The sequence below is a fragment of the Neophocaena asiaeorientalis genome, unplaced genomic scaffold, assembly GCF_003031525.2.
Source record: "Neophocaena asiaeorientalis asiaeorientalis breed wild unplaced genomic scaffold, Neophocaena_asiaeorientalis_V1.1 scaffold196, whole genome shotgun sequence".
Lineage (NCBI taxonomy): Eukaryota > Metazoa > Chordata > Mammalia > Artiodactyla > Phocoenidae > Neophocaena > Neophocaena asiaeorientalis.
In genome coordinates this window covers 3,489,030-3,503,603 of record NW_020173929.1, presented here as the reverse complement: position 1 = coordinate 3,503,603, position 14,574 = coordinate 3,489,030, and positions in this window count along the sequence as shown.

Here is a 14,574-nt window from a genome sequence, read left to right as displayed (position 1 = left end):
ATGTGAAATGTGCCACACTTTGGTTATTCACTTTCCTGCCAGTGGACATTTGCCTCATTCCCAGTTGTCTTCAGATGTCAAATAGTGCTGCTATGAACGTTTTTATATGTTTCCTGGGCATTGCTCCTAGATACAATAAAAAAAATTATGTATTTGTGCGTCTGTGTTTCTCTCTGTGTATGTGTGTGTGTGCGCATGACTGAAAAGTTCCTATTCAACTCTTCTACCTATTTGTCCATGGCTCCTTCGGTGGGCCCACTTGTGGACACTGTTGGACCGCCTGGTGATCCACACGCTGCTGGCTGTTTAATGGAGTCCATCTCTCTAGCAGGAACACAGAGCATTTTTAAAAGGGGAATTTAAATTGAAAGCTGAAGGCTTCTTTCCTCAGGCTCACATGGTGCGGCCTTTGAGTACAGCTCTGACGGTAGCCAGAGAGGACCTGCTAAGTCTTTGACCTCTTCTTTAACCAACAATGCGCTAGGCCCAGCAACTCCACCCAGCATCGGCAGGCCGTTTGCTATGATGCAAAGAGTAGTTTGATGGAAGAAGTTACAGGAAGTCACAAGAAATCTCTCCACCTACCCCAAGAACCACTAGTAGCCCCATTAGCTACACTCCCTTCCCCCCGCAATGGAAGATTATAGAAACGTAAAGGGTAGTGTCTCTGCAAAGGAAGAGCTCTGTGGCTGCCACCTAAGGCATGAGACCTTCTGGCACCTCTACTTCCAGGCATACTGACATAAACAGGAAGCCAGGACTCTGTACTTCAAAGAACCACAGGTGACAGAAGGTTCAGGCACCTCCAAGGAAGCTTTCATGAGGTGCTCTCCCCGCTCGTTACCTCTCAGCCCAGACAGGAAGGCATGGGTGGAGATGCCCACACAGTTGACGTGGGCCCTGCCAGAATAGAGGACTGTGGAGTCCCCGGAAAAATAATACTTTCCTTCCTGGTACTTTTTTAAGTTTCGTTTATTCATCGTTCTACTGAGACGGTGAGAGGCCATCTTTAATTCTCTTGTCATTATAAGAAAAACTGAGCCACAGAGGCTGAAATTCAGGAGTGTTAGTTGGGTCCGCACTGCTTGTCCAAAAACAGTATAAGGAGAATAAAGCCATCCAATATAAATACTGTTTTTACTCTCAAACATTTAAAAGCAATGACTTTAAATTCTTCTGAATTCCAGAGAGCAGACAAATAAAACATTATTGCATTCCTCCAATGCACTTGATTGGGTCAGAATGAATATGAAAAACCCCAAGATCTATTTTTGTCTGTGATTTGAGGTAATCAGATTTTAGTCTTCCAAATATTGTCTGGAAAAATCTAGAGGCCTAGATTTTCCAGTGAAGGAAAAAAAAAGGCAAATATATAGAGCTGCTGTTGTCTGAGGTATACTCGTTTTGTTGCATGACCTGGCTCTCCTGGAATTCTCCGATGCCTTCTGTCACTTCTCAGATGTTTTCCAGGCCTGGGAGGGGCCATGGAATTTCCAAATTGTCTTCATCTGAGTGAAAAGTTCAGCTGGAATGCAGTATCCCCTTTCTGGTTGCTTACCCTCCTGATCCCAGACTTTCCTCTCATCTCGGTGAGGAGGATAGAGATCATTCTAGACTGTAAGACCGGCAAGGACCTCAGAGGGCAAATATTTGAAGTTTAGCCGTGCCTTTTTGCAGATGAGGACATTGGTACCATAATTTAAAATGAATTAGAGGCAATACAGTGGCAAACCAAGGTTAAATCCTGGTTCTGTATCTTTCCTAGCTATAGACCATTGGCGTGTTTACGTAGCCTCACTTTCCTCATCTGTGAAATGGGGCTAATCATGCCCGTGCTATAGGGGCTTTAATAGAGAACATCCATAAAGTAGTTAGCACAGTACTTGGCACATAGTAAATGTTCAGTCAGTGATAGCTATCGTCATCATCACTACCATCGTCCTTCGCACCATCAGTCCCAATTTCTTAGTGACTGAGCTGGAGGAAGCCTGGCTTCCTCTTTCTCAGTTTGGGCTCTTTTACAGCCATATCACATGGACTCTAGTCTATAACCCAGGGCTCAGCTGGCCTTCCAAAAATCTGAGCTTTGTTGCTGGACCATGACCTCTCCTGAACAGGCCTGGGATAATCTTTTCTTTACTCCTAGAGAACCTTCATGAACGTTATAAGCCTGTACAGTTGGGTGTTCCAGGTGCCCCTCTACTCTTTCTTCTGTTACTTGCCAAAGCTCTGATCCGTGGCAGTGACGGAAGGCATTGGATTTCTTCGGGGACAGGAAGCGAATCTCAGCCTGGCCAAACTGGCCTCTCACTGGGATGGGAGCCTGAGCTGGCTCTTCCAACGGGAAAAGAAACAGGACATCCAGAAATGAAGCAATCCTTTTCTTCACTGGAGAAGTCCCTCGAGGAGTCCTTAGCTCAGAGTGTTGCAAGTACTAGTAGAGAGAAATGTCATGAGAAAGGCTGCTTCTATGGAACGTGGCCAACCCAACAGGGCCCTCCAGAACTCTCTTGGCTGAGTCTATTCCCAGCAGCTTCCCTTCCCATCATCGTTTTCTCCTTTGCCCTGTCTTCTCTCCTGAATGACATTCCTGTTCTCTCTCAACAGTTTCAAGAACAGAACTTGGGAGAAACTTTTTGCAGCCTTTTGGTTTGGGGAACTCATCCATTGCTATGCTAGCATCATCTCAAAATGATACAGCTTTCAGCAGCTCCAGGGCACGGCCACAATCTTAAGAGCCTGATAGTTATGATTAATAGTAGCTATTGTCATAGGTAGCATCCCTAGAAGCAGAATCTTGGACAAGATTCAAGTTCACATGACTTTTTTGAGGGAGTACTTCTCAGGAAATGCAGTAAGGACGTGAGGGTAGCAGGAGACGGAAGGGAAAGAACTGAGCAAGGAGATAGCTTCAGGGTAAGTCTAACTTTAAGTTGTCTCCCCTTGAGGAAAGGAGACTTGTCTTTTGCACCCATATCAGTCAGTCATTGACTGTGGGCCACTTAGGGGTTGCGGGCAGAACCTCCAGGGTAAGACAGATCCCATTTGCAGAGAGTCATTCTCTAGAGAAGGGGGCAGCTGTGAGCTGTTAGCTTTGACACAGCAGTTATGGAGTGGGTGCACCAACTTCAGAAGGAGAGCTGGGCAGAGTACCAATGGCATCTACTACAGCTTTCCTCCCACACGTACCTACCACATGGCAGGCTCTTGTATACCTTAGGTCTTTTAGTTCTCACAACAATTCTGTGAGGCAGGTGCTATCACCCTCCCTATTTTACAGGTACTGAGATTCAGAAACGACCTCAGAAGAATTTGACCTGGAGGTCTTTCCAGTTTCAATGCCTCCCACTATACTGGCTCCATTTCCTCAAACAACCCAGCAGAGTATATTGCCACAGTGTCCATTTTTAAATGGCATTTGGACCTCTGTGCCATACTCCTCAATGTCTAATCTGGAAGCCTAATTATGCATAAGACTTTCGGCCGTTCAGAGAGGATTGGTCATGCTTATCACCCCAGGAGGTCCTGCATCACCCACTTAACTGTTCCCTGGAGTAATGAAACACGTGTTTGGTAAAGAGAAGATCTCAAAGGATACCTGGAGCTCTAAGGTACACCTGTAATAGCTGGCCCAGCTCATCAGAACATATTCTCTTCCCTAAATCATTTGCTAAGTCAACAGGCCAGAGTGTCATCTTGAGTGTCAACTCTGATCAACTCTGAGAGTGACGAGGATTCCCAGGCACTATCTGTGCTCACTAGGAAAGAATCCCATTTGATTTTCAATGACTGCAAAAGAAGAGAGAAGAGGCTGTGATTTATGTCTGTCTTATATCTGCCATCCTTAATTGTAGCAGCCAGGATTAGTTGAACTGCAATGACAAACAACACCCAAGTCTCGGTGGCCTCAGCAAGATGAGTTTATCACTAGCTCAAACGTAGGTCTCCCACAAGTCTGCATAGGTCACCCTGCTCATTGCACCCTACTCAGGATCCCTCGATGATAAACCAGCTACTCTCTTGAACAGCTGTGTTGACACGACGGGAGAAAAGAGCTCTAGGAAGGTCCTCACGTGAACAGTTAAATGTCACCTCAGCTCCCAACTCATCGGCCAGAACTAACACACAGCCCCACCCAGCTCTGAGGGAGAATGCAATGCAGTCCCCCCACGTTCTCAGAATGGAGATGATCCAGAAACATTTGTTGAACAGCACTAACAAATTACTACGGTCCACTTCTCTCGTCACCTAATATTTGGTGCACTCTGTTTTCCAAACGCAAAATGTGCTCACCACTTCACCAAGGGAGACCACATCAAAGTCTCATCCAATTATGGCATCAAGCTCAAAACCCAGGATCTTGGGGTGATGCATGGAAATTCCTACCTATGGTTCGGACGTGGCTCCTGTTGGCCTAGAAATCAATAAACAAAAAAATCCAAGTTTTCCGCAGCTTCTAATCTCTCCTCCACACCGCCCCCACCCCCAATATAGTCCCATAGTGAAATAGGGACAGTTTAGTCACCCTAAATACTCCCCTCTGGAAAGGGGACAAATGGAAGAATTACAAGTCACTGAGCCATAGCATTTCAGAAACCCAGGTGGGCAGACACTAGAGGGCCCCCTCAAAGACGGATATGGGAAATTTCTTGATTAGGTCTTGATCTGGCTCCCTGGGAGCCAGTCCATTCCCCCCCGACAATGACCCTGAATCCCACCTCCTAGTAAGCCCTTCTTTTTCCATTATACTTCATTGATGCACATGAAGAGAACATTCAGGAATAATCTCTCCTGTAGCAGCATCTTCTGCTTTCTGTTAATAGAAAGTTAGGGTCCAGGGCTCCTTTTAAGTCTTGATCAATTACAGAGTTTTCTAGTTGAGGCCCATGGTCTCTGTGGCATCACGACTCTTAAAAGTTTTGCTGGCTTTCATCTGTTTGACTCTAACCAGCCTCATATACCAATAGCCACACCTACAGTCCTTCTAGAAACACATCCCTTTCTCTTAATTGTGGGTACCTTGAGCCAATCAGTCTTAAGGCAGAAAGCCATGTCCTTAGATTTATTTTTCCCAGAGCCTTTTTTTTTTTTTTTTTTTAATGAAAGACTATGCTGGATGCTGCCTTAGGTCCTGCAGAGGTTTTAACAATAGACACGATAACCATGTACTTGAACTGATTTTGCCTTTGAGGCTGAGCTGGCTTTTAGGGCATAAAACATCTCTCTATTTTATCTTCAATTATTTGGGGTTGAGAAGCGGTGACTTCTTCCAGCTGTACAGGTGTTCACATTTCTAGAATCTCTCCTTCCCTCTGGCAGGTAATGAAAGTATTTGAGTTAGTGACTGTGCCATCCGTCAGGGTCTCCAGGTGTCTCTGATGGCAGAGCCTGTCTGAGGCCTGTGATGAATGCATGGCATGAGTGGGCAATAAACTTTGTTATTAGGGGCCATGGAGAATTTGTATTTGTTTGTATGGCAGATGGCTGCTTGATATATCAGGCAAATTTATCTCCCGCTCTGGGTTTCAGCTTAGATGTTTCCTTTCTGTTGCAGCCTCATTTGGAAACAAAATCAAACACTTAAGTTTCAGTAACTATCTGAGGATGATACATGTTTAACTGGTCTGAAGAGAAGGGAACTCAATTGTCAAAGGTTTCCAAAGGCAAGGTGAAGGAAAGGCAGTCTCGGCTGCTATAATGTAAAAGTTGTTTTTCTAAGATTGAGGCTAGAGAGTCTCAATCACAAAAAAATTTTTCTGCACCAATTTCAAATTAGAAATGTATATATATGTATATTAAAAATAGTTATGTTATTGGAAACTAAAATGATGAATTGGTTGATTAAAAATGACCCCACACTAATGTTATACCTTTATTTCTGCCCCAATGGAATGGGTGTCTAGATATCCTCTGAATTGATGGGAGTCAGGAGGAAAGTCTTTCCTCTTTCTCCGGCTGGATTCTTGCTGCGGGAAATGCTCATGTTGCTTAGTGGAGCACACAGGCAGCTTCTTGTTTAACATGTATCAAATCTGTATTAAGTGCCAGACACTGGTCTATGGATATCTTTATTTATATCCTCACAACAACTCTATGACATACGTGCCTTCGTTAACCCCATTTAACAGATGAACAAACTGAGGCCCAAAAATGTTACGTAAGATGCCCTCAGGCATACTGTCCACTCAGTAAGTAATAATCAGGGAGGAGGAAAAGATACCCCTTTTCTATTCTTCTCTTGGATAGTTGGAGACTGGAAGGCAGATTAATTTTGCAAGGGTGCTGCCACCATGACTTCCATCACCAGCTCTGCCACTGGACATGTCTACCACGTTCCTACAGCTGTGAATCTCTCTTTACTTCTCGCTTGTCTGTGTGTCATTTGCTCAAGATTCAAAGTCCTGGGCAGGAGGGTCCTTTTGGCCAAGCTTGTCTAGCTCAAGCTTAAGTCATGCTTTTCTGTTTCTCACCCACTCTCTGTCCACAAGGTACCTCAAGACATAGACATTTCCTGGGCTCTGCTGGATCTCTTCTCAGAGATACTTTCTCTGCACACACTTTGGGTTAGAGCTTCCTACACCAGCTGAACCAGGAACCCCTCTACCATTTGCTTTCTGTCTTCTAAAATCTGTTGAAATCTCTTTTTCTGAAGTGACTTCTTCCATTCTTTTTGTACAGGTTGGTCTATACTTTCGATACATTTGTTATAATTTGAGTAATTCTTAAGGAGAAAAATACATAAATGATTATATTCAAGCTGTTGACTTTAACTGACAGTCCGAGGGGGGATATCCATTCTCAAATGTGAGCAACAGTGCATGTTGCATCCTTTCCCAACCAGCAGTGCCAGGCCCATATGTCCCTCGTTTATACACACCACTGTATAAGAAGCTCTTCTATACAGTAAGTCCCCTACATATGAACCTTCAAGCTGCGAACTTTCAAAGATGCAAACATGCCCCGTATGCCAGCTGTTGTATTGTACTTCTGTACTTTTCAAGATACTATACTGCAAAATTAAAAATGTTTTATTTTTTGTTTGTTTACTTTTTATGTATTATTTGTGAGAAAATTATTATAAAGCTATTACAGTACAGTACTATGTAGCCGATTGTGTTAGTTGGGTACCTAGGCTAACTTTGTGGGACTTACGAACAAATTGGACTTACGGACGTGCTCTTGGAACAGAACCCGTTCGTATGTAGGAGATGAATTGTACACCATCACTCCTCTAGCTAGCTAGGTCCACTCTGACATCTTGGTGACATTCTGCTAACTCTTAAGCAGCTGTCCTGGGGAATATATTCACAGCTTAATTCTGCTATGACCTGATTGAAAATAACCAGACACCCTATCCCCATTCAAATACCCTGGGGAAAAAAATCTCCAAAATGCAACCAGTGAATTAGGTTCCTCCTTTTCTGCCACATAAGATGTGTCTCTTGCTATGCTTCACCTGTGCATTTGTTCAGCACTTATCATTGAGCACCTGCTATGTGCCAGGCATTCTTCTAGGTGTAGAGGAACACTGCAGGGAACGTGAAGCTTATTGTGAAGGCTACACCACTCCAGCTACTGGCGATTTGAAATCCTTCCTCAATTGTAAGAATGCAATGGGGAGAGGACATCCAGGCACTGTGGACCTGATTTAACTTCCTTATCCCCAGGCTATGCAAGCTGGTGTGTGTGAGTGTGATGTGTGTGTGTATCTGTGTGTGCGTGATGTTTCTTCCTGGAGTGGGCAATGTGAGATATGCCTTTCCAAGGCTTGCTCTTCGTCTGCTTTTACTTCCTGTCCTTCATCATCTCTCCTCCATTAACCCCATCTATCTCTGGTGTCCCCTCCCTTTCTCCTAGTACCCACTACCCCTTCCCACAGAAACCATGACGTCTCTTCCCTTTTCAGCTCTCTCTGCTTCCCTCACTTTCCCAGCCTTCCGTGTTGGATGTCAATTATTTTTCTCCTCCTCCAAGTTGCAGCTGTTCCACAGAGAACGGTGGGCTCCATCTCTGTGTCCTCTGGATTCCCCAGGGGTGAGCCCTGGTCTCTGGGAACTGGAGAGATTGGAAGAAAAACTTGGTGAGAGATTGCCACCCTGGGTGGTGGCTGGGTTTCCCCTGGATTACCTAAAATTAAACATATCTCATCACCTCCAGGATTAATCTCTTTCAGAAACCCCCTGTCCTGACCTAAATAACAAATACCATTTTCTTCCATTCATCTTGACACTCCTTCTAGCAGAATTAGTACCTGGACTAAATATGCTACTAGAGCAATTCACACCCACCTGGTCTCTGAGGTAATTTATCAGACACCTTACTCTTATTGGACAGTAAAGAATATCTTATCCAAATCATGTTTCCCTAAACTCTGAAGGCAGGAAGAACTCTCAGTTCATACAGTCCCAGTGATATTATTTGAAATTTAACTCATTTGTGTAAGTTGTTAAACTTAGAGGATACTTTTGGGAACAGAAAACATTTCCAGCAAAAAAAAAAAAAACTTCTGGGAATAAAGAATTTTCCAGAAAAGATGTTTGGTTGTCTATTTACCTTTCTATAGTAATGGAGTAGACCATTAATTTTGTATTTTTAATGTTAAATTCTTTTTAAAGAATGAGACAAGCCATCAAATAAGCCAATCCCTTCTTTGAGAAGCCTAGATGCTTTTAGCAAATTCATATAGCCAAAAGAATAATTCCAAACCAAAGTTAAGAGCCACGATTTGGTATGGAGTTGAACTTTTCCCCAAACACCAAACAGACAAATAATATGTGCTACATTTAGAGCTGACTAGTAGGCATAAACTGTTTGAATCCCAGATGATGTCGAAACTCATTTACTAGCTGGTCAGTGCTGATGCCAGCACCTTAGGAGCTGTAATGAAAATCATTCCTGTTAAAAAGATGGGTAGGTGAGGGCAGAAGCAGTGTATGCAGGGGTTAGGAGAACAGGCTCTGGCTCCAGGCTGCTCACATCGACATCCTGTTTCCGCCACTTCCTAGCCGAATGACTGTGCTCCCCGTGGCTTAGTCTCCCCATCTGTAAAATGAGGATAATAAAGTACTTGATCTCACATGGGTGTTCTGAGTTTTGTTTCAGTTTTCTTATTTTAGCACACATTCACGTGATGTGCTGTGCCAAATACTGCTCCAAGACCTTCAAGACGTTAATTTGTTTAGTTCCGATAACTCTATAGGCTATGTTCTATCACCTGCTTCACCACGGAGAGGTTGAATAACTTAACTGAGTTAATACATAACCACATTTAAATTTTCTAAATTAAATCAAAATTTTAAATTGAAATACAGTTGATTTACAGTGTTATATTAGTTTCAGGTGTACAACACAGAGATTTGATATTTTTATATTCCATTTATAGTTATTATAAAATGTTGGCTATGCTCCTTGTGCTGTACATTATATCCTTGTATCTTATTTGTTTTATACTTAGTAGTTTGTACTTCTTAATCCCCTTCCCCTGTCTTGCCCCTCCTCCAACCCGTCCTCCCACTGGTAACCATTAGCTTGTTCTCTGTACCTGTGAGTCTGTTTCTGTTTTGTTATATTCGTGCATTTATTTTGTTTTTTTAGAGTCCACATATAAATGAAAGTATACAGTATTTCCCTCTGTCTGACTTACTTCACCAAGCATAATACCCTCCATGTTGTTGCTAATGGCAAAATTTCATTCTTTTTTATGGCTGAGTAATATTCACACACACACACACACACACACACACACACACACAATCTTCTTTATCCATTCATCTGTTGATGGATACTTAGGTTGCTTCCATCATACCACATGCTTTAAACAGTGTCTGGTGGATGGTAAACACCCAGTCAATGCCAGCCATCATAGATAGGTTCCCTCCTATATATCCCTCTGTCATGGCAGGTCCTCTGCTGAGATTGTCTGTATCCCACAGACTAGGATGTGTAGCCCAGCACACAGCACAGTGCACAGCACACAGGAGGTATTCAGTATTATGATTAAATGGTAACTAATGATTTCCTTCTCCTTTAATGATCATTGAATCCTTTTCAAAACACAAGATAGTGATTTAAAAGAAAATGTGGACAATCAGTTGTACCCTGACCCTCGGTCCCATCATCCAGGCAACTCAGTTCCATTCCTACTCCTTTCAAGGACTGAAGTCAGGTGGCAGGATTCAATTTCCACGTGGGCCAGAGGGATGTTCTGAAGCGTCCACTAGGAGGCGTGTTATCAACAGGCCAGAAAAGGCCAACAGGATGGTTGGACTAAGAAGGAAAACAATGTATCTGAAAGGACTGAAACTAGATGGGAGAATTCCATTGGTCTCAACTTTTTTTTTTTTTTTTTTGCCAGATGAACACAAGACTTTTCTTATTCTGCTTTTACACAAATCTTTAAATTTTGCCAAAGGGGAGAGTGATTTAAAACAGGGGTCAAGAAGTTGGCTTGCTGAGAGAGGTCCCAGCCTTGTGCTGCCCTAAGACAGAGCACCGGGTTGCCAATGACTCTGTAGGCCCATCCAGACCTTGTGCTTCCGAAGGTGCCGGGCTCCAGATGCCAGAGAAAGTGGCTTCAGAGGGTGGAAGAGAAGAGAGGGCAAGTGTGGCCAGTCCAACCTGCCCTGGGAGTGAAGCCAGCAAACCTCACTGAGAATGAGAGGAGAGATGCTGTCCTTCTTGAGACTTTTTTGGGATCACTTACACCTATTCTGATTTCTATATCTGCTATATGTCGAAGGTCCTTAATAAATAAGTACTAACTTTTTCCTTTCACAGCAACTGTTCAAGTCTTGCTCTTCTTTGCCTTCTTCTAGCTCTATTTTTATCCTTCGGACAGCTTTCCCCAGTATTTCTTTCTTCATTTCTTAATGAGATTTAAAGAATCTTGGGAGGAGTAGAAAATGAAAAGCACAGCTCTTCCTGAACTCCAGTAACCTTGCCTGAAGTTTGAATTGCCCTTAAGCCTTTAGTGCTAAAAACCTGTCTCTCCACTTTTGCATGGAAGAGTTCCCAAGGTGTGAGCCTGGGATCTCTGGAGCTCGGTCCTTGGAATTTCAAGCTGTCTCCTCTCTCTCCCCATCTAGGTAGGAGCCAGCCTGAAGCTTGGCTGTAGCAGGGCCTCTGTGTAGTAAGATTGTGTTAATAATAAGCCTAGATAATTCCACCCTTCCCTAGAAGGCAGAAGGGGAACCTCTTTTCCTTTCTGATGGCTATTTGGGCATCTCAGGGTGGGAGGTTCTTAGGACCCCAATTCTCAGACGGGTTTGGGAGGGGGTCAAAAATTCTTGGAATACCTCTGACTTCCCCTGCATCATGGTTCATATTCTATCTAGGTCCCTACTATGGATTCACACAAGAAAAACATTGAAGATGTCAGGAAGGAGGAAGGAAACCAGTGCACATCTACAACATTCCATGCATTTTACACACTTTACCTTATTTAATCCACCAGCAGTCTTTCTGGTAGTAATTACTATTCCCATTTTACAGATGAGGAAACTGAGGCACAGAGCCATTCAATAACTTGTGAAGGTCATAAAGGGGGTAAGTGGCAGGGGTTGGATTTGAACTCAGAGTCTCATTTTATTTTATTTAACTTATTTTTGGCTGTGCCACGTGTTTTGCGGGATCTTAGTTCCCCGACCAGGGATCAAACCCGCGTCCTCTGTAGTGAAAGCCCAGAGTCCTAACTGGATCATCAGGGAATTCCCAGTCTCATTTTAAAGACCACCGTTTTCTCACCAAACTTTAGCTTCCTTTCTTGAGGTTTTTGCCATTCCTCTCTAAGGAGTTAGGAAGGAGGAAGTGGTTTGGACTAGATTCCTGGAAAACAGTAGTCATCATATGATGAAGCAAGCAGTCTGGAAACCTGAGGGGGTGGGATTGAAGAGGCGGGTGATGGGGAGTCGTGATGGGCAAACCACTGGTGATGAAGACCAGATGTCAACACAGTCAAGGGAGGGGGCTGGAGGCTGGGGTGCTAGTTATTGGGAAAGAAGGATAGCTCAGCCAGACTGGCTGCTCCCCTGACCCTTTCTCCAGGGCATATGATAGCAAAACTCACATTCACACACGACTTGCTCCTTCCCTTTCCAATAAAGACAGTGATCCATGAGGTCGTTTATGGTTTCCTAAATTCATTCTATCACCACTATGGCCTAAATGGTGAGTGTATCTTCACTCACTCATCCCTAAACCCTTCCTGTGGTTTCTGAATACCTCCTTTTGCCCCACCAGGCACAGAGAGTGAGAGCGTGCTGACCTGGTTTGCGTCATTTGGAGACCATCTCTTAACTTTGACGAATTCAGTTTACCAAACTTCTGCCAATAGTCAATAAAGCACGTTAAGTCAGAGACTTTGGATGGAGCTGAGCTCCATTTCAGGTCCCACCACCTTCTCCTTGTGTAGCTGGGGACCATAATTCACTTCTTGGTACCCACCAGTGCCTCACCTGTTCAAATGGGATAAGAATTCCCCTTCACTGGTTGTAGGGAAGACTCACAGATGTGTAAACCCAGGTATCCATAAATGCTCAGCAGATGGTAGCTTTTGAGGCTGTTACAAAGCTGGGCCCTCTGTTGTGTGTTGGAGATACAAAGCCAAAGCCTGCCCTCAAGAGACTCACTGTCTCATGAAAGAGACAGGCCCACAGGCGAATTAATGAAATGGCAGAGTAAGGCCTGCTTCAGTGACACCTGGACAAGGTTAAGAGGTGTACTAAGGGGAAGAAAGAGCTCTACCTGGGTCGGGGTGGGGTGAGACTACCTCCTGGAGGTCATGATCAAAGCCGTGGGTGGGGCTCCAACTCTGGTTAGTCTGCAGCCACAGCTTGAATAGCCAAGGTTTCATCAAGGGACACCAGCTAACCTGCTTCCTGGACTGCTTGCTCTTCAGCCTTGCTTTAAAAGCAAAAGGCATCTCTGTTAAAATCTCTTGGGAGATTTCATTTAATCTTATCACTCTTGAGAGCCTTGGATCCTGAAATAGTCTGGCTCCAGGTACCCTAATAGCCACACACATTTAAAAGCTGGTTAGATTTCGGAAAACTGGAGAGGGTGATGAAAAGAGAAATCAAGTACCTAGAGTGTGCATGTGGGAGATGAATTAACATTCAGATAGGAACTAAGATTTTTGAGGGCCTGATATATGCCATGCATTGCCATGTATCAATAATTATTACCTCCTGTAATCCTCATAGCGACCCTGTGAAGGTTTTATTGTTCCTTATTTACAGACGAGAAAGCTAAGACTCAAGGTATTTAAGCCGTGTGAGCAGGGCTGCACAGCTAAGTGGTAGAGTCAGTATTAAAACTCAAATCTGTCGAATTCCAGAGCTCTCTCTACTGTCCCAGGCGATCTCCCAAACTATATTTACACAGCATCCTGCTTTCTTTTCCAATAAATGGCATTTATGAAGTTGTTTATGTCTTTCTAAATGAATGCTGTTGCCAACACAGCCAAAATGGTGTGTGTATCTTAAGCATAAACATGAGAGGTGCCCTTGAAAGCAAGAATCTTTCAACACATCTGTCCTAGGTTGATTGTACTAATGGCCCTGGTCATTGGCCTTCTTGTAGCTACAACTTTTGCAATAGGACTTTGCAGCAACTCCCATGAAGAGGTAGAAGCTATTTCTCAGCCTTTAAATCTGGGCTGCTCTTATGCCTTGCTTTGGCCAATAGTAAATGGTGTTAGGATAGAGTGCCAGTTCTGGACCTCAAGAAGTGTTATGGGCATTTGCTCTCACCTGGAACCCTGCCAGGCCTATACTAGGTGGTTGGGGGCATGTGAGGGACACATAGAAGGAGACTCCGGTGGTCCCAGCCATCCCAGACGAAGCCATGGTAGACCAGCCAGTTTCTAGTTGACCTGTTCATCAACCACAGCCACGTGCAGTCCAGTCATGAACTGAGCCCCGGTCAGATCCCAGCTGAGCTCCTCTGGTCAGATCACAGAAGCACCTTGCCAATGGGTGGACTGGTGAGAAATAACCAATGTTTGTTATTTTAAGCTATTATGTTTTGGAGTGGTTTTAAATACATCAGTAGTTAACTGATATAACCAAAAAGTAATCTTCTTTTTAACTAGAGGTCAATGAAGCTGAGACATTTGTTGTTTCCTTTATTAATCAGTACTCCAGTTTGGACTAATTGCTCCCTAGATATGCTGTACAGCTGTCATCTCAGGGTCTCCCCTTATTATCACTTTAGGAATTCCTTGTACTTTGCTTTCAGAATTTCACGTTTTCCCCTTTCTTGGTAACTCCCTTGTTTTGCTGGAGTACATCCTTCAGGAGTTGCCTGGGAATGGGTGAATAGGATTGGAGACAATGCATATCTGAAATGTCTTCACTCTACCTTTACAGTTAATTTGTGGTTTAGCTACATTAGAATTCTAGCTTGGAAACCTTTCGCTCAGAATTTTGAAGGCACTTTTTTCACTGTCCTCGCTCTTTCAATGTGGCTGTTGAGAAGTTTAATTCTATTCTGATCCTTGATCCTCTTTATGATATAAACTTTCCTCCTCAGAAGCTTATAGGATAATCTCTTGACCTTGACTGATGAATTTTTATG